The sequence below is a fragment of the Loxodonta africana genome, chromosome 12 (genome assembly GCF_030014295.1).
Source record: "Loxodonta africana isolate mLoxAfr1 chromosome 12, mLoxAfr1.hap2, whole genome shotgun sequence".
Classification (NCBI taxonomy): Eukaryota; Metazoa; Chordata; class Mammalia; order Proboscidea; family Elephantidae; genus Loxodonta; species Loxodonta africana.
In genome coordinates, this window is record NC_087353.1 from 2,426,821 (window position 1) to 2,448,545 (window position 21,725).

Here is a 21,725-nt window from a genome sequence, read left to right on the forward strand (position 1 = left end):
TATTTTGGTTTCCTGAATCAGAGCTCTAGTATATAAATAGCCCAACTTACATAGGATCAATTCCAGATTTCTTTACACAGAGTTAAAGGCAGTTGTTTTGAAAACTGGTTGGGCAAATGATCCTTTTATTTTTATTTTTTACACATTTCTCAAGGTAAAATTGACAAACAATAAAATGTACATTTTAAAAATCAAAATTTAATGAATCATGACATACAACCGTGAAATATCGCCACATCAAGATTATCAAATATATCACTCACAAAAGTTTCATTGTATCCTGTTGTAATCCATTGTTCCTTTCATCGCTTGTTGCCAGGCAGCCACTGGCCAGTTTTCTGTCACTATAGATTATTGTGTATTTTCTAGAATTTTTTTTATAAATGGAGTTATATAATGTGCATTCTATTTTGCCTAGTTTCTATTCATCAGAATAATGACTTTGAGATTCATCCTTTTTTTTTTTTTTTTTTTAGTCTCTCAGTAGCCAACTATTTTTATTGTCAAGTAGTATCGCGTTGTATTTTTATTCCATCCTATGGCTATACCATATTCTGTTTATCCATTCACTTGTTGATGGATATTTGGGTTTTTTTCCACTTTTTAGCTATTAGAAACTGAGCTATTATAATCATCCATGTAAAAGGTTTTGTGTGAACAAATGTTTTAATTTCTCTTTTTTTTCTTTCATGGAAATACCTGGGTCACATGGTATATTTAATGAGCCGTGGTGGCGCAGTTGTTAAGTGCTTAGCTGCTAACTGAAAGGTCGGGGGTTCCAAACTACCAGTTGCTCCACATAAAAAAGTTGGGGCAGTCTGCTTTCATAAAGATTACAACATTAGAACCCTATGGGGCAGTTTTATTCTGTTTTATAGTGTTGCTATGAGTCCAAATCGACTCAAAGGCAATGAGTTTTTATGGTATGTTTACATTTAACTTTTGAAGAAATTTCCAAACTGTTTCCCAAAGTAGTTGCAATATCTTACATTCCCATTTGGCTAATGTGTTGACTGTAGACTTTTCATAAATGTTCTTTATCAGTTTGAGAAGTTTATTACTATTACTGAGGGTTTTTATTTTGAATAAATGTTTAATTTTGTCAAATGCCTTTTTTGGGGCATCTTTTGCAGAAAAACACTCATTCTTTTTAAATTAATATGGCCATTAGCGTTGATTCATAATTTTATTGTTAGTCACATCTTGCTTTCTAAGATAAAGTCTACTTGGTCATGATATATTATTGTTGGGTTTGTCTTGCTATATCTTTATAAGGATAACCGTGTCTACATTCATGAGAGGTATTTGAATGTGATTATCTTTTTGGAATATTTATTCAGATGAAGATTACAGTGGTCTTAAAGAAGGTAGTGGGGCAGTGTTCACTCCTTGTTTCTGAAAAAGTTTGTGTAATTTTGGTGTTATTTCTTCCTTGATTAAATTCACCAGAGAAACATCTGAAACTGGAATTTTCTGTTTGTTTGTTTGTTTTTTTAACAAATTCTGTTTTCTATATTTAGGATTATTCGGATTTCTGTTTCTTCTGGTGTCAGTTTTGGAAAAGTATATATTTCAAGATATTTGTCCACTTGATCTGCTTTTTAATTTGTTGGTATAAAGTTTTTCATAGTATTATTTTAAATCCTTTTAAGCTCTATAGAATCTGTGGTGGTAATTCATTTAAGATATTGTTGATTTGTATTCTCCTTTTTTCTTTCTTTTTAGTTAAAGGTTTGTCAATTTTCTTGATTTTATCAAAACAAATTTAGCATTATTATTTTTGAATTGTCTCTCTACTTTTCTATTTTACTAATTTTTTCACTTATCTTTGTTATTTCCCTTCTACTTTGGGTTTTCTCTTTTCTTCTTATTTTAGCATTTTAAGTGAAATATAAGGTCATTGATTTAGATCTTTTCTTTATATAACAGGCAGTTCAAGCTGTAAGTTTCCTTCCAAACACTCTTTTAGCTGCATGTTACAAGTTTTAATAGGTTGCATTTTGCAGTAATTTAGTTTAAAATATTTTCTAATTTCTTTCATGATGTCATCTTTAACATATGACTTAAGAAGACTGCTGCTTGTTTTCATTTATTTGGGTTTTACTATCTTGTTTTTACTGACTTCTGATTTAATTCTCTTATAGTGAGACAGTACAATTTGTATGATACTTATTCATTTACATTTATTGAAACATGCTTTATAGTTCAGCATATAATGTATCTGGACATGTATACCATTTACATATCAGGAAAAGTATATTCTGCAGTTAATGAAAGTAGTTTTCTATAAATATCACGTATATATCAACACAGATATAACATTGTTCAAATACTCTAGGTGTTTACTGACTTTTTACTAGCTGTTTTCATCAATAGCTGAGAGAGGGGTCTTAAAACGTCCCACCTTGAATTTTTAAGTTAATATCTTGTTTAAATTTATTGTTTGCCTTTTTAGGGGTAGCTTTTCCATACTTAAGATATTATTAAATAGAAGAAAGCATCATGAATAACCACTGATTATCTTTCAAATTTGAGATTCTGGGCAAGTCACTTAACTTTCTTGAACTCATATTCTTCGTTTGGTAAATGAGAATATTTATGCCTATTGTAGTGGTTTGTTTTATATGTATTTCTTGGAATAATATTTTTATTATTACATTTGGTTATGTTCAGTAGTTGGTTTTTCAAACATTTATACATATTGTCTAAAATTACTACTTTCTCAACAAGAAACAAAATGGAGATAGGTGTTTATAGATCTATTATTACAAAAGGAAACACACTCCCATAGCTAATAACATGATTTAGTAAATATAAATAATAGTCTGTCATATTCTATTGATAAATGTGAAATAATTATGTATAAACATTTATAATTATAATTATTAATATTAAACATTTGATTCTGATTGGCACAGTAATAATATGTATGCTCTTATTATTCACCTAAAATGAAGCTACAAACTAATTTCAAACAGAATGTGTTACACAACTCATAAATGCAAGGCATTGTGTTTTGACAGGCGTGGATACAAAAATTATTAGAATATGCTCAGTTTTCCAAAAGTTTCCTCTTGAGAAGTAGTAGAAGACATGTTGCTAAAGCAGGGGAACAATAGTCTCAAAATATGCCTTTTTTTTTTTTTTTTACTTAATTCAATCCTATAGTGGCTAAAGCACTGAGCACATGTAGGGATAAAGTGGGAAATATGCCTGGATATATTTGGTGGGCAAATCATGAAGGCTTTGAATGCCACTCCAAGATGTGCTGGGCTAGTAAAGAGTTTGGACTAGAGTTATTACCAGGGTTTGTAATCAGCCAGTCCAATAGGCTTTTATATTTGTTGCCTGTAACTGTACCACACCCATTCTTATCAACCCAATTGCCACTTGTGGGGGCCTCAATTACTTATTTTATGGGAGGAAAGACAACTGTTCACTCAGAACTGTACTTCAGTCCTGAAATATCTATTGCTGATCCCTGAGTCATTTATTAAAATTATGCTCATTTACAGCATGCTATTTTTTTTTTTTTTAATATAACTTCAGGAAACCCTGGTGGCGTAGTGGTTAAGTGCTACAGCTGCTAACCAAGAGGTCAGCAGTTCAAATCCATCAGGCTCTCCTTGGAAACTCTATGGGGCAGCTCTAGTCTGTCCTATAGGGTCATTATGAGTCGGAATCGACTCGACGGCAGTGGGTTTTTTTGGTTTTATATAGCTTTAACTTTATTATTGCAATGTACTCAACATCATTAAAACATAGTAATAATTAATCTCTGGCAATTTAGCTACACAGAAATTTTGCGTTAAAAAAAAGTCAGGTAGAAAAAAATGTTTCTTTTATATGAATTATCCATGAATTAAATCCATGAGTCAAATTCAACCCAGGTATTTCTCATTTAATATTTCTTTGGCATCCCCACTGGGAAGAAATGCCTGAGCAGAGAGGATAGTAGGTAAATCCTTTCTGAAACACAATTATATTATTTTAATATCGTTTAGCATTACTGAAGCTAGTGCTATCTCTGCTAGAAATAAGATATGGATTTGTTCTTGAAGTCTTTTTTTTTGTGAAACATTTATTCTAGCCCACTCTATTCCATTACATGTGCTCTTGTATTTTTATGCTATGGATTAAAAGTAGGGACGTGATGTAGAAGATCGTATAGTATATTCTCTGAGAATGGAACTCACAAATCATTTAGGGGTTTCCTCAAGATACTGGAAAGTTAATGACAACATTTTTCAAGATACTGGAAAGTTAATGACAACATTTTTCTCTAGTTTTCAAAAGAACAAGAGGGTCTATCAACCACATTTTAAATTTACTGAAAGTTTGGTGGCTAGAATTCACCCAGAGGCACCTTGGACGAAAGGCTTAGCGATCTTCTTCTGAAAAATCAACTATTGAGAAACCTGTGAAGCACAGTTCTACTCTGAAGCAGGTAAACCCGTGAGTCAGAACCAACTCGATGGCAACTGGATTTTGTCTTTTTTTTTTTGGTTACAGCTTAGCTAAACGAGGCCTGACTGAAATCCAGCAAGTAGTTTAAATCCTTTTACAGAAGGTGAGGCTGACAGAAAGGGGCCCTGACATTAAAGTCAGAAGACCCAGTATCTAATTCATATACTGTTGTTTGTCTTCTACTTGTGCCTGAGCAAATAATTCTACCTCTCACCTGATTTCCTCATTTTTAAGACTGAGATACTTCTCTCCACAGAAAATGGTTGTGAGGAGTTTGTGAGATGACCTATGTGAAGTATCTACGTGCTAAACGTTAGTAGAATGTGGCTCTTTATCCATGAACACAGGCAGACACCTCATTGATGGGACCCACACTTTGTTAAGATATTCAGTTGATCTGGGAAGATGAAAGATTTTAATCTTTAATTAAAAGATTAAATTAAAATTAAAGGCAATGTTCTGTCTATGAAGCTCAGAAAAACACCAAAAGCCAACTTTTGTTGGATATAAGAGAAGTGTGTATAGGAGATACAGAGCCCTCGTGGCACAACAGTTAAGCAGCTCTGCTGGTTACATAAAGGCTAGTGGTTCAAACCCACCCAGCGTCTCCACAGGAGAAAGACCTGGAGATCTGCTTCCATAAATATTACAGCCATGAAAACCCTCTGGGACAGCTCTACTTTGTCACATGGGGCCACTATGATTTGAAAATGACTTGATGACACCCAGTAGCAACAACTTATAGGAGATAAAGGGAATCAAGACATAAATATACACACAGAATTGGAAAACAAAACAAAACTGTTCTCTGAGCTTTTTGTTTGGATCTCCTATCAGAATATAAATTAGGTTTTAGTTCGGTAATAGCAGTATATGTGAGTCTCGTCCTCTTTTGTTCTTCTGCTAAAGACTTCAAAATATTTCTGCATTGTAGAATGCTCCAATATAGACCACCCTACCCCCCCCGACCCCCCCCCCCCAAAAAAAGCCTGTTGATCAAGCAAAACAGAGCTTACCAACTTTACTTCTTATAAGGGAAAGCACCACATTGCTGAGTCTTAGCAGTGTCTCAAAATAGAGGATGAAGGATGGATATTTATAGAATCTGGGTTTGAGTTCTTTAAGATGGGTCTTTCCAGGTGGGAAAATGGTTACAAGATTAGATCCTATAAGAAGTTCCACACTTTTTTGTTTTTGTTTTAGTTTTTTGTTTGTTTTGTGGACAGGAACTTCCTATTTGCTACATGGCAATTTGTCAGTTTATGCAAAATGAAAACCAACTTAATACTCTAGTCATCTATGACCACTGTGTATATTCTAAATGATTGATTACAGGATGTAAAAACTATCCAGAGAAAACCAGATGGAGAGAAACTTTATCAAAATAAGTAGCTACCAAATTATAAATTTTAAAAAACGCCAACACTACACTTGTCAATTCAATTAACAAATATTTATTGAGTATGAACTATTGTTGTTAGGTGCCACTGAGTCAGTTCCAGCTTATAGTGATCCTATAGGACAGAGTAGAACTACCCCATAGTGTTTCCAAGGAATGGATGGTGGATTTGGACTGCCCATCTTTTGGTTAACAGCCGAGCTCTTAACTACTGTGCCTCTAGGTGCGAAGTATTGTTCTAAGTAATGAAGGTACAGTGGTGAACTAGAGGAGACAATGTTTGTTGTCATAGAATGAATATTCTCATGGAGAGAGATGGAAAATAAACAACACCAAAAAAAAACACACACACACACACACACACACAAAAAACAAATGAACAATACAGTTTCCAATAATGAAAAGTGTCATGAAGGAAATTACACAAGGTAATGGGATAGAGAGAATAACTGAAGTGATAAAGGACAGCTTCATTGAAAGGTGATCTTTGTGCTTATACTTAAACAACAGGAAGTCAGCCACATAAAGACCTGGGGAAGAATATTTCCAACACAGAATCATTAAGTACTGTGACTCTGAGACAGCAATAATCCCATTTTATAACAAGATTCTTGTTTTTAAAATATTACTTGAGATGACTATGTGTAGAATTGACCATAGATGGAAGGGGGAGGGGTCACAATGGGGTCAGGACAGGCAGGATCCCATCAGAAGTCTAATGTAGGAGTCTAGTTGACAGATGATTCACCTGATGTTTATGTTCTGTATTCATGATGAGATGTTTACTTTACCGAAATACCAATTGAATTACGTATCCAGAAATATAGAGGAATGGCACAGCTGTGATATGCTTAGTATTACTAAATGGTATGGAAACCAACTCTGGTTTCTATTCCAGCTTCTAGTTAAAGTTTTAGGTTTTTTTTTCTTTTCGAGTGGCTAAATTTGCATCAGTTTATATATTTTGTCAAAGGAAGGAAATAAAAGCTCTTATAAGATTTTATTTATATTTTCATTATCAGTCTGTTGATACAGAAGTGTGAGCACTAACTTGAGTAAATCAAAACGGAAAAAAGAGCAGATGGTGATAATAAAAAATACAGCATATCTTAGTTGCCATGGCAATTTTTAAACTGTTCCAAATCTTAGAAAAAAATAGTCATAAAGTCTATTATTTCTAATATAACAAGTCTAAACTATTGTCAATTAATAAAAAAATAAATTTATTGGAAATCATTAATGGAATATTAAGGAAACTGATAAAATGAAATAAAAATTAAGCTGTTTTGAATAAATAGCAGATAATCCAACTGTCTAATAGCCTAGTATATTACTAGTATCCCACATAAGATTAAAACAAACTATAATTTACAGTAAATCAAATATTAGAAAAAAAGAAGAAAAAAATGAGCTCAGAAGATTACAAGGAATGTCTTATCTTTAACATTTTTGTTTGATTTCTGAACATAAAAAGGGTATACCTGAATTTATGCTAGGATTCTGAGAAAACGAGTAGTGATGACCTTCACTATTTGATAAAGCCCTCCAAGTTGATTCCCACTCATAGTGACACATAGGGTTTCCAAGGCTATAAGACCCTATGGAAGCCAACTGCCACATCTTTCTCCCTTGGAGCCATTGGTAGTTTTGAACCACTGACCTTTCAGTTAGCAGTTGATCGCTTTATGTGATGGATGACTCAAAATACCCCTAAAGTATAATTAATTTAACGGTAGCTAATTCTCAAGTAAAGGGATGCCCATCGTAGGTGCCCACTGGCTGCTAGACCCTATGTCACATAGTTTAGGTTAAAAAAAAAAAATTTTTTTTTTTTTTATGGAGCGTTATCAAGAATGCTATATCGCTGACCTGTAGGAATGAGAAGGTCTTTTATTTGGCACACTACTCAGTATCTTAATGACAGAGAGAGTGGTTGTAAAAGAGGGGGTTGTAACCAGTCAGGTGAAAATAATTATTTTTACTCAGAAAAATTAAGTAGTCAGAGCTCTTGAGTTGTGACAGATATAGTAGGCCATGACTTGCCTCTTCAGATGGTGCGCATGTGACAGTCGGTGGAGTTCTTCAGGAGAAAGCCGACGGTGGTCGTCTTCTCTGTTCTGTTTCTGGATAAAGAATTCATTTAGAAGCTTGGGGGGCAGGCTTGTCAAGTGGGTAATCAATTAACCTGGCTTCTTCAGTTCTCAAAATGCTCATACGTTACATGTGGAGCTTTAAAAAGAAAGTAAAATATTTTTGCTTTAGAGTTTTTGTGTTTATTTTTTACCAGCAACAAAAGGAGAAATTTATGAGATGACTCCTAGCAGTTTGGGCTCAGGCAGGAGGGCCTGGGTAACAAGGACTCCAGGCTGCTTGGCAGAATCACCTCTAGGTCTTTCCAAGATTGTTTCAGGAAGTGTCTTAAGTAACCAAAAGGGTGATATCTTTTTTTTTACAGAGCAATGTTTAAGGTTAGATTTTAAATCTAAGCCTTTAAAGGAACAATGCACAAACAAATAATTAGGGACAGTGAATTCATCGAAGTAGGACACAAAAGAATCCTTTTAAAAGACTGGTATGTAAGAAAAACAACAGCTGTTACAGGTTATCAGGAACAAGCTGTAAATGGACATGTATTAAATGCTATTCACTGAAATGGGATTCTATTTAATTTTTACATTTTTAGGGTTATAACTTAAGATGGTTTTGTAGCAATTAATTAATGTAAGAAGATAACACCTTATGAACATAAACACTGTTTATTTACTAAGGACTTTGTGTGTAGTGGATCTTTCGATTTGGATTAAATTTTATCCTAGTAGGGTGAAGAACCGGAGGTGGTGCTCAAATATTTGTTGAGTATCTAGTGAGTGGATCTCCTTAATATTTTGTCTGGTTTATGACTAGGAAATGAAAAGTTCTAAGCAATTTAATCACTGTGGTCTACTGAGTCAAGAAATAGGTCTGCACAACTAAATCACTGTTTCACTTTGTACAATGCCATGAACAACTGCACCATGATTTCTCCATATATAAGATGGGAATACATACCACTTCTGCATCCTATGTTTGCTTGAAAGACTTTTCCAACTTTGGGGGAAAATACTGTTCAAATCCAACGTTAGAGGTTATTTAGTGATTTATTAACTCCTCTTTAGTTCTATTTAATGTGTTTATATTGTGTACACATTTTTACTTTTGTTGCCCTCTTTGCACTGAGAGTCAAGGGTGATAATAGATTTGAGATAGGTAATTGCTTTTTCCTTTTATTGTGTCCCATTTATTTTAGGTCATGGTGTTATGGAAGCACCAATAGGTTATATAGGCTGGTGGATCTGAGACAAATAGAAAATATTACTTAGCTGAAAATAAGTGTGAACTCCTTAAAGTACACCATGTCTAATTTTCAGGTTAAATTACTTTGTGCTACAAATACGACTTTTTTAGATAAATCATAGAAAATTAGTAACACGTATTGGAAAATTTTCTGAGATTGGTGAAAATTTCTTACTCTAAAGGAAACTTTTTTTTCACTTTTAGTTTGTATATAGTATTAAAATTAATATGTAAGAAAACTAGATTTGATTATTTCTCAATTAATACATTTTAAATTGTACGAGTGCTATCAATATATTGTATTTTAACATATCCCCTTAGAGGAAAATCCTTAATCTTTCCAGCTCAATTGAATATTTCAACAAAGTGTCAATTCCATCAATGGGGTGTCTGCATGAGTGCATGATTGAGAAGTCACATTCGACTAACTTTTAACTGGTCGATACTTCACATGGGCCGTCTCACAAAATCCTCACAACCATTTTATGTAGATATTAGTATCTCAATCTTAAAAATAAGAAAATCAGATTAGAGGTTCAATTGTTTGCTCAGGCACAAACAGAAGACACGCAATAGTGTCTGAATTAGATACTGAGTTTTCGGACGTTGGGGCCCTGGTGGCAGAGTGGTTAAGCATTTGGCTGCTAAATAAAAGTTTAGCAGTTCAAATACACTGGCTGACCTTTGGAAACTCTATGGGACAGTTCTACTCTGTCTACAGGGTCGCTATGAGTTGGAATCGACTCGACAGCAAAGGTTTTGGTTTCTGACTTTAATGTCAGTACCCTTTTCTGCATCCTCACCTTCCCTAAATGAGCTATGATAGTAACGTTGGTAGCGGTACAGAGTGGTGCCTCCAAGAAATAATTTCCTACAGAGTTTTAACCTTTACATGCACCCATTTAGGCCCCAAACTCAAACATGAAGAAACAAAGTTTGTCTTTGGCGCATATTCTAAATATGTAATTCCTTTTGTTGACTCCTGATATATGAATTTTTTTTTCTAAACAACAGTTTATGTGCAACTCAATTTCTTGTTTTAATTATTGTAACTCATGTGTCATTGACCTTGTTGCCTCTCTGACAGTTCACACATTTGTCAGGAAATCTGGCAAATCTATGTTCTATTACTAGTTATTTACAATAATTTAGCATGCAATACTCTTTTTTTTTTTTTTCCTTGTTTTACATGAGAACTTTTGGCTATAAAATCATAATGCAAAAGAAATACTTTCTTGCTAAATTACAAGCACAGAATCAGATTGATGAAGGGAGGTTTATGGCATTAGGCATACTGTTTCCCTTCAAAAATAACACCATCGTTGTACCATTTCCCATATAAACCCTACTCTCTATGGGGTCCTGATATTAGAAAAGAGGAAGAGAGTCAGTTGAGGACCCAAGTTAATATTCATTCTTCTACTCTTTTTTTTTTTAATAACTTTTATTAAGCTTCAAGTGAACGTTTACAAATCCAGTCAGTCTGTCACATATAAGTTTACATACATCTCACTCCCTACTCCCACTTGCTCTCCCCCTATTGAGTCAGCCCTTTCAGTCTCCTTTCTTGACAATTTTGCCGGCTTCCCTCTCTCTCTATCCTCCCATCCCCCCTCCAGACAAGAGTTGCCAACACAATCTCAAGTGTCCACCTGATATAATTAGCTCACTCTTCATCAGCGTCTCTCTCCCACCCGCTGACCAGTCCTTTTCATGTCTGATGAGTTGTCTTCGGAGATGGTTCCTGTCCTGTGCCAACAGAAGGTCTGGGGAGCATGGCCGCCGGGATTCCTCTAGTCTCAGTCAGACCATTAAGTTTGGTCTTTTTATGAGAATTTGGGGTCTGCATCCCACTGATCTCCTGCTTCCTCAGGGGTCCTCTGCTGTGCTCCCTGTCAGGGCAGTCATCAATTGTGGCCGGGCACCAACTAGTTCTTCTGGTCTCAGGGTGATGTAGGTCTCTGGTTCATGTGGCCCTTTCTGTCTCTTGGGCTCTTAGTTGTCGTGTGGCCTTGGTGTTCTTCATTTTCCTTTGCTCCAGGTGGGTTGAGACTAATTGATGCATCTTAGATGGCCGCTTGTTAGCATTTAAGACCCCAGACGCCACATTTCAAAGTGGGATGCAGAATGATTTCATAATAGAATTATTTTGCCAATTGACTTAGAAGTCCCTCAAACCATGTTCCCCAGACCCCTGCGCTTGCTCGACTGACCTTTGAAGCATTCATTTTATCCCGGAAACTTCTTTGCTTTTGGTCCAGTCCAATTGAGCTGACCTTCCATGTATTGAGTGTTGTCTTTCCCTTCACCTAAAGCAGTTCTTATCTACTGATTAATCAATAAAAAACCCTCTCCCACCCTTCCTCCCTCCCCTCCTCGTAACCACAAAAGTATGTGTTCTTCTCAGGTTTGCTATTTCTCAAGATCTTATAATAGTGGTCTTATACAATATTTGTCCTTTTGCCTCTGACTCATTTCGCTCAGCATAATGCCTTCCAGGTTCCTCCATGTTATGAAATGTTTCAGAGATTCGTCACTGTTCTTTATCGATGCGTAGTATTCCATTGTGTGAATATACCACAATGTATTTACCCATTCATCTGTTGATGGACACCTTGGTTGCTTCCAACTTTTTGCTATTGTAAACAGAGCTGCAATAAACATGGGTGTGCATATATCTGTTTGTATGAAGGCTCTTGTATCTCTAGGGTATATTCCCAGGAGTGGGATTTCTGGGTTGTATGGTAGTTCTATTTCTAACTGTTTAAGATAACGCCAGATAGATTTCCAAAGTGGTTGTACCATTTTACATTCCCACCAGCAGTGGGAATGTAAAATGGTACAACCACTTTGTACCATTCCGCAGCCTCTCCAACATTTATTATTTTGTGTTTTTTGGATTAATGTCAGCCTTGCTGGTGTGAGATGGAATCTCATCGTAGTTTTAATTTGCATTTCTCTAATGGCTAATGATGGAGAGCATTTTCTCATGTATCTGTTGGCTGCCTGAATATCTTCTTTAGTGAAATGTGTGTTCATATCCTTTGCCCACTTCTTGATTGGGTTGTTTGTCTTTTTGTGTTTGAGTTTTGACAGAATCATGTAGATTTTAGAGATCAGGTGCTGGTCAGAGATGTCATAGCTGAAAATTCTTTCCCAATCTGTAGGTGGTCTTTTTACTCTTTTGGAGAAGTCTTTAGATGAGCATAGGTGTTTGATTTTTAGGAGCTCCCAGTTATCGGGTTTCTCTTCATCATTTTTGGTAATGTTTTGTATTCTGTTTATACCTTGTATTAGGGCTCCTAGGGTTGTCCCAATTTTTTCTTCCATGATCTTTATCGTTTTACTCTTTATGTTTAGGTCTTTGATCCACTTGGAGTTAGTTTTTGTGCATGGTGTGAGGTATGGGTCCTGTTTCATTTTTTTTGCAAATGGATATCCAGTTATGCCAGCACCATTTGTTAAAAAGGCTATCTTTTCCCCAATTAATTGACACTGGTCCTTTGTCAAATATCAGCTGCTCGTATGTGGATGGATCTATGTCTGGGTTCTCAATTCTGTTCCATTGGTCTATGTGCCCGTTGTTGTACCAGTACCAGGCTGTTTTGACTACTGTGGCTGTATAATAGGTTCTGAAGTCAGGTAAAGTGAGGCCTCTCACTTTCTTCTTCTTTTTCAGTAGTGCTTTGCTTATCCGGGGCTTCTTTCCCTTCCATATGAAATTGGTGATTTGTTTCTCTATCCCCTTAAAATATGACATTGGAATTTGGATCGGAAGTGCATTAAATGTATAGATGGCTTTTGGTAGAATAGACATTTTTACTATGTTAAGTCTTCCTATCCATGAGCAGAGTATGTTTTTCCACTTAACTTGTGAGTTTGTCACTATAGCCATGTGACAGACAATTGACTGTTTTATTCATATAATTCATTAAGAGTTGTCAAGCAAACTTTGCTCAGATCACTCAGCAAATATAATGTGGGAAAATACGAGTACTTGATCAGCCATCACTTTACTTTAATCAAATTGCGAATTAATGATGAGTTTAGTTTACAGTTCCATTCTGATGGAAAACTCGGATACATGGGTAAACCTTTGGTTATTTATTTCCTCGCCTCGGTGAAAGGGTATAGTATAAAATGGTAGACTAGATCCTCAAAGCAATAGACCCAGGTTCACCAGTATAATTTATTAGCAAGGTGATCTTAATCAAACTCCAACTTCTCTTTAGGTTTTCTTTTATGTGTCAATGTGGCAAAAGAATATGACAACTATTTGGTCATATCTACAATGGTATCTAGTGTACAGAAGTGAGTGCTCATGAAAATTGGTAGCATGCTTATTGTAATCACCTTAGCGTTTAAGTACAAACAGTAATTTTACCAAACAATACAGTAATTTTTACAGATTCTACATATTGCTTTTCTTCTCACCAGTGGGCATTATTTCAATGAAGTGAAGTAGTTATTACTCTCTTCCATGAACTATGATATGTTCCCATTTAGAAATGTATGTTTTCAGCCACAAGACAAGCCTAGAAAATAAACTAACGAAAAGTCCACCTGATAAATAAAATGTTTAGTGCATACAAAGAGGCATCCCTCTAGCCCTCTAACACTGGAATTTTAAGAGAATTTGTTTCATATTATTAGAACACTTTCTTGGGGATAGTTATGTCTTTAGCCACTGTGCCATGCCATCAAGTCTTCACATAATTAAAACATAAGATCTTTCTTCCTGTCATGTGCAGAAAACAGTAAGCAAAGATTGTAGAGTGCTTTGATTGTGTCAGATTTATGTTATTGTTTAGCCTCTTAAATTGCATCAGTTCAAGGAAGAGCCAGTTATTTGTGTTGCTGTTGCCATTTGTTCAGCAAGCATGCCAAGGCACACACACACACACACACACACACACACACACACCCCCCTGTACATGCATTCTCACAGCCGTGTCGCAGTGAAGGCAGGATGAGCTTGGTGTGGGATTGGAGACAGCGGGTAGGATGAAGTAGACAGCTACACTGAGGTGGAACACCTCTGAGTGAGCCTGTCTCCAGGTTTCACTGTTTCTGATTTGTATTGCTGACCCAGATCCATGCACGCATTTATTCTTTCACTCCTTCAATGTGGAGAAGCAGTTCTGGAAATGATAGCGGTAAAGGATGATTAAAGCCATGTGTTTACGACCATCTTACAGAGCTCTCAGTGTTCAGATTCACTGTGCCTTAAAGAATGGGAGCTTCTCTGCCTTCCTCTCCTGTGAATGATTAGGTCCCTGTTCTCTGTGGAGAGAGATAGCTTTCCTTCCTCAGCCCTCTCCCACCCTTGCATCCGATGGAGAAGCAGGACAATATGGCATTTTAAAAATTAACATTAAATTATTAAAATTGTGTTATTTCAGAACTGATCAACAAGAAGCAAAAGAAAAGCCAATTATACCAAACAGGAGTAAATTCACAAGTAATTTTTTTTTTTTTTTTTTATTAAGAATGTGGAATTGGTAACTGATTTCCACTTGACCTTTAAACTGTGTAATAAACAGGCTAGGTTCTTAGATGCCTGGTGAGAGATTACCATTTTAAACTGGGATTAAATTACAATATTTGCACAAAGCAGCATGGAAATGTTGAGCAATTTTGCTACGTTTTGAACAAATAACTCAGAAAGAAAATAAAATCACTAGTAATGTGAAAATATAACTTCTTTAGCCATGAAGGAAATGCACATTATGTGATTATGAGAAACCCTTTTCTCTTAACAAAATTTCATGAATTTATAGAAGGTTAAAGGGAAGGCAATACTAGTGTGGCACTGTGCTGGGGAGAAGTGTAAACAGCCTTTTAGGGAAGGCAATTTAGCAATATATATCTACAGCCTTAACAGATTTATATAGTCTTATCTACCAACTTTAGATAATTTTAAGGTAAACAGTTGGAAAAAAGCTGTGTGTTCTGTGGTGATGTTTGCAGCATTAGCATCAGAGTTAGCATCTCACTTTAAGAATGAGAAAATTCAAGCATAAAATAATTAAAAGTGAGGGATCCCGGAATTAACCCAACTCCTCTGATTCTATTTCAAAAAAGTAATGCAGCAAGTGTGCCACGTTTTTTAAACGCTTGAACAAGGAAAAATTCAACAATTTCCAGGGCTCAGTCAAATAAGATGCATAGAATTTATCTTTGCATATATTTTGTAATAAACAAACAAATGCCATCTAGTTCTCCATCTTGTAGAAAGTGGCCCTTCCAGCCACATATCAGCATTGTTATCAAGTGCATCATCACACATTAAGCTAGGTGTTCCAACCTACTGAAAGTGGACCTATTAAGTAAATATAGTAATTCAAAATGGGAAACACATTTTTCCATACTTAGCTTTATGAATGGCTAAAGGATAGCTTTCATAATTCTAAAAGTAGTATTTTAGTACATTATTTTATGAATGACAACCAAATATTTATTATCGGAACTGCTATGGATAATTACCAATTTATAGTATAAATTATCATAGTTTTCCTTATTGTGACGGTGAAAAATAAACCCCAAACCAAAACCCATTGAATCGAGTTGATTCTGACTCACAGTGACCCTATAGGACAGAGTAGAACTGCCTCATGGGGTTTCCAAGGAGTGGCTGGTGTATTTGAACTGCTGACCTTTTGGTTAGCAGCCGTAGCCCCTTGCCACTGTGTGACCAGGGCTCCATGATGAAAAACAATAGCCTTTAATTACAGTTCAGGTGTATATTATGTAAACTCAACATTTGATGTCAAGAAAAATAAATTTTATAAAAAATAAATTTTATTGACTCTCACACCTCATGTTCAATCCATCAGCAAATCATATCAGCTATACCTTCAAAATAAATTTAGAAAATGACCTCATGATTTCTACAACTACCCCATGTTCAAACCACCATCATTTGCCTGGATCACAGCAATAGCCTCCTCCTAACTCATCTTCTGCTTCCATCCTTAGGCCTCCACATGGACAGGATTTCCAATTCAGCATCCAGAGAGTTTCTTTTACACTTGAAACCAAATCATATTACTCCACTGCTCAAAATGATTCAATGGCTTTCTATCTTGTTTGCAGTAAAAGCCAAACTTCTTATCTTGCCCTACAAAGTCCTACTCCGTCGGCCCCACTTCCTTTCTGTTCTCATAGCATACCATCGTCCTCCATACTACCTTCGTTCCAGCTTTATTGGCCTACTTGCTATTCCTTGGAATTTGCAAGCACATCTTTTCCTCAGAGTCTTCACATGGAATAGCCTTCTCCCTGGCAAGGACAGGCTTCCCTCCCTCACTTTCCTCAGGAGTCTGATTGCACAGAATGTTTTTAATGATACCTCCTCCAACCACTGTCTACAAACCAGCATCAATCATGTTACCCTGCACATCCTGACCCTTTTACAATCTCTATATTCTCTCATATATTTTTTTTTGTTATATATTTTCTATCATATTTTTTACTTATCACCAATAGAAGTGAATGTAAGGACACTGTCCTTCTCTTCAGTGCATTTCCAGTGCTTAAAAACAAGCTTGAAATGTAATCAACATTCAGTGTATGTGTGCTGAGTGAATGAGTAAGTGAAAGAATGTATGGTGCTGCATCACAAAAAATCACCTTGCATCTTAGTGAGGTTCAAATATGTATGTGTTATATATGAGAAAATCTACCTATCTACAGTAAATTAACTAATGATCATATAATGGAGGAAAAGTCTTGGACTTGAAAGAGGTTTTTGTGAGTTTCTTTTTAACATCGTATTTTTTTTTGATTTATAAAATAAATTTTATGGTTTTTGATATATTATTTACTTTACGACTGTTTCAAATTTTCCTAGTATTTCAATGTGTAAAACTGGAGGATAAATCAATTATAAAATCCTAATATGAAAGTTCTTCAAGTAAACAGAACACCCTGTGGTTTATTGTAGTCTTCAACCCACGGTTGGCCTCCATTTTGCTAATTTCAAGCGCCTCCCAAACATTTACCTGGTTCTTGCGAGAACTGTGTTGTTTTTCAGCAGCAGACAGCCCTGGTGCCATTGGCTACCTTCCTCTGGTCTTGTATTCAGCCACATGCAGAACTGAGAGTAGCAAAGGACTTGGCATCAGATGATATTGTAATCACAGCAAGAATAATAGCTGTGAACACCGCTGTAAACCAAGGGAGCCAGAACCACACCCCTGGTACTGAATTAAGTCCATCTTTTTTCTCTTCCTATTTCCTATTTTGAGTTCATGAAGAAATAATTGTTAAACAGATCATATTGCTCAGGCACTGCCCCTTTTCTGAGGCTTACTTTTGTTTCCAGGTGAAATACATCTTCTCCTTCCAACTCTTAGACCGGCAGGGCAGCTAATTTTAGAACAGTGCCAGCTGATAGTTACATGTTCTGGAGTTTAGAAACTCAGTGTGAATAGTTACTGCAAGACTTTTTCACAATACCAGTTGTGAATGTAAGATATGGCCTTACATCTCTACTGCCTTTTAGTGCTTCCAAAGCAGAAATAATCCCTGCTATTCCTGTCAGCGTAGTCTCTGGACTACATATGTCACCTTAGTTTGTCTGTTGAGTCTACCGCTGTCTATCTCAGAAGTCCACCAGCCATAAACATGTTTCCTTCTCTCAGCGTTATCTCGGGAATGTTCCAGTGTCTCTCCTCCCAGTTCATTTGGCTGTGCTCTGACACAGCAATTCAAATGTGAGAGCCTCAACACCATCAAAGTTCACCTGCCAATGTTTTAGAGAAGTGGTGAGCTTTAAGCAAGTAGTGTTACTTTATTACCAGGTTTAGAAGAAACTGAGATGAGGGAACTGTTATTTGTATGTATTCTAGAGAGTACAGAATAAAAACATACAATAAAAAAGTAAAGAATATTTTAAAAAGCAGAATGTGGAAGAAAATTTCATGGTTTGAGTTTATTGATTATTTGCAATTTTACCTCCTATTTCCTTTAAGGAACAGATAATTATTCTGTTTGTAAGTGTGATTTTTCTGTTATCCACTGTTTGGTGCAATTTAAGTATTCAGAATCCCTGATAAGTTAGGTAAATTCATAAACAAAAACCCATTGATATTGAGTCTGACTCAAAGTGACCCTATAGGACAAAATAGAACTGCCCCATGGAGTTTCCCAGGAGTGACTGGTGGATTTGAACTGCTGACCTTATGGATAGCAGCCAAGCTCTTAACCACTGCGCCACCAAGGCTCCACAGTAGGACAGAATGTTAAGTTGAATGATTACAGTCAGTATCATTCTTTGGGGTATTACTAGCCTCACTCTATATTCAGAGTGGTCCTCAAATTTGTGATTTACATAATTAGTTTTACATGATTGAGCCTTTGCTTGGCTTTCACAGCTGAGTGTACAGTTGGAGAACACACATGTGAACCAGAAAGGCATCCATACTTGCCCCTTGGTTCTCTTCAGTAAACACATGACCTACTATAGATAACACCCACTTGGTCACAGATTTCTCACCGTGGAGGGACTTAGTCATGCAAAACATGGTTGCCATATGGAACAGATTGTAACTACTGATGCTCACGGCTATGAGCAGATGCCATAAATTCTCATATTCACCTTGATCATTTTTTTCTGGTATTTGAAATTGATGTCTAATTGAATTTACCACAAAATCCAAGAGCTGGTCACAGAAAATTCCGTTTGGGTTTATTGGTTAAAGATAGCCAGCCTTGTGAAAATGTTCTTTTTTTTTTTCCCCCAAGGTAAGCTCTGTAAGACTAACAGACCTATTTGGGACCATTGCTCCAAATGTAAAGCTAACATGTCCATGATTTTTGTCTTAAAAGTACATTTGAAAATGTTCTCACTTTTATTTTTGAGAGGTGTGATCACAATGATATGATGCATGTTTCAGTTACTTAAAAAAAAAAGAAATTACTGTTCAAGTAATTTTTAAGACCCACATTCACTTAGCAAGGGGTAGGTAAGACTTTTGGTGGCTGGCCACTAAACATGATGAGGGTTGTTGCTTAAGTGTTCTGGACAGGACCACAGGGAAGCATTATCCATCCCTGGCACAGACCAGCAAGGACAAATCACGTCTCTGGCAAAGAGTTTGACAAGTGAAGGCACGATTCTGAGCCCCAAACACAATCAGAGGCGACCGTCATTCTTGAGTGATTACTGTTCACTATCAGTTTTACACACTCGACAGGCCTTTGGCCGAAAAAAAAAGAGATATAACTAAATATTAAGCAAGGAATGTATTTATATTACATTTCTTAAAAGTTAACGTAAATAATGTTTTGTGCATAAATATTACCGTTAAACCTATACATCAATATCAACTCCAAATAACAGTCATCATTTAGAAGAACAATTAACAAATAGGCGGGAATTGTTTTTTGATTCCATTTTATTCAGGGGCATATTACTTTAGGTTCATTTTTAAATATCTTAAGCTAAGTTTGCTGTTGAAATATGGAAGGTTTAGAAAAAAATCAAAGCTTTTCATTTATTCAAAGCTGCTTGATCTTAATCAAGGTACAAGCTAATAACTACAAGAAGAGATAAATCAGGTAGGCACAGCAGCAGAAACACATGTGCTTATTGATTTTCCTTCCTGAAGATACTAGTCTTTGGTCTTGACAAATAGCATCATATATATTTATATATATGAATATTTAAGGCAGAGTCTTGCTGTGTCATATAAACATCAATGTCTTTTATCTACTGGAAAATTCTACTTTATTTTCTGTACTCTTTATGATAAAGATTTTAGTCAGCTGAAGTTTAAATGCTTAACGACAGGCTACCATGTCTATTTTTCTGATGATATGAGAACATTAGAGCTAATTTATTACTGTACAATTAAATTTAGGATATAAGCATAAGTGTATGTAGAAAATAATAAAAATAACTTATATATCTATGACCCAGAGTTAACAACTGTCCATAAGTCGATGTGTATCCTTCTAGTTTTTATAAAATAATTTACATAGTTTGCCAGACTATAAAATATACCAACTTTGTAAATGACTTAGAAACACATGTATAAAAGTAGATTCGTTAGCATTCATTTTGGAAATTCAGTCACATCTGAGATTCTCAAAAATAACATTTGTATGTTAAAAATCATTCTTCTACAAGATATTTAAAATGAGTGTTGTTGTCTCAAACATTGGAAATTATTGTGTTTCATTCCAGTATCACTGGTAACAGAAATCATCTTAAACCTTCTAACAAGTTCTCCTAATTAGCATGCTACACAACACTTAGAAACTGAAGAAAACTACAAATGTTGGTGTAATAGGTAACCCATGTCATTTTGAAGTAGTTTTGACGAAGATGGTTATATTAATTTCATTTTCATGTTCTGACACTATTTTGCAAAGCTGGCTAAAAGAAATTGCAAAGTCATTTAACAGTTATTCTGATTTTTTTTTTTTTATCCACTGAATTTCTTATGGAATGGATTCCTACTTACCTTTATTTATTTGTTTTGATAGTCACTCTTAGTGGAAGTTTCTACTTCAAATATCTTTTATCTGATTTGAAACTAGTCGTCTTTGTCCTACCTGTACAGAGTCCCTTTTCTCTTCATCCCTAATAGGGATTTTCATCCTATAAGACAACCCCCAACAACATCAGTTTTCAGTGTGATAGGTCAGAAAAGCAAATGGCGTGCCATAAGGAATAGAAGTCTTACTTTATGCCATTTCACTTTAGGGAAGAGGAACACAACAGTGATTTTCCTGAAGCTCTTATCTCAATGAACAGAATTGGTAACTTTGCTGATACATTCTTTATCTATTTCTATATATATTCATGCTTCTTTGGGAATGCCTGCTAGCAAATGTCATTTTGAAGATAAAGCTTTCCAAGAGTACAATTGCTCACTCTGAAGATGCTTTCCACTCATGTCTGGGTACAAGCTTTCACAATAGATCAGTTCCTATCCATATTATCTGTAGGCTGTGGCACTGTTCCAGGTTCTGCTCTGCCCCACCTATCTTCTCATCCAAAACTCAGGGTGAAGGAGCAGCCCTGACTTAGTATGCACTGTTTTTCATCTGCGACACGCCGTTCTCAGTTAAGGCAGAGGAAAAGAGAAGACCAATTAGCAGAAACTTGCAATATCTCCCATAGTTTCTGCTTAGACATGGATGAGTCAACTTTACTCACAATCTAGTGGCCAAAACTAATAGGGGACATGCTTTCCCCAACTACAGGCAGTATAAGTCATAAAGTAATGAGCAGAGATCATGATCCTCTAACAGGGATGGGTATATAGAAGTAATTGAGAAAATTATTCCCACACTTAGTAATCCACGAATGCTGAGCGTTGGTAGAAAAGTATTGAACCTAGAATTCAGCTCTTAGTACTGACCATGTAATACACGACCATATGATTTCATTTCCTATCCCTCTACTTCCTTCTCCTCTTCTTTAATGAAGCACCTGTCCTACCTGTTTAACAAAGTTCAGGATTAAATGAGATGATACATGTTGAAGTGCATTGTTGGCTATGACGAGCTACAC

The 21,725-nt window shown here is 35.7% G+C and overlaps 1 protein-coding gene across 1 annotated transcript in view; it reads left to right on the forward strand.

Moving 5' to 3' along the window:
* Positions 1 to 21,725, forward strand: part of CSMD1 (CUB and Sushi multiple domains 1) — a 1,768,974-nt gene that overhangs the window by 88,061 nt on the left and 1,659,188 nt on the right. The gene's annotated exons all lie outside the window — the stretch shown is intronic.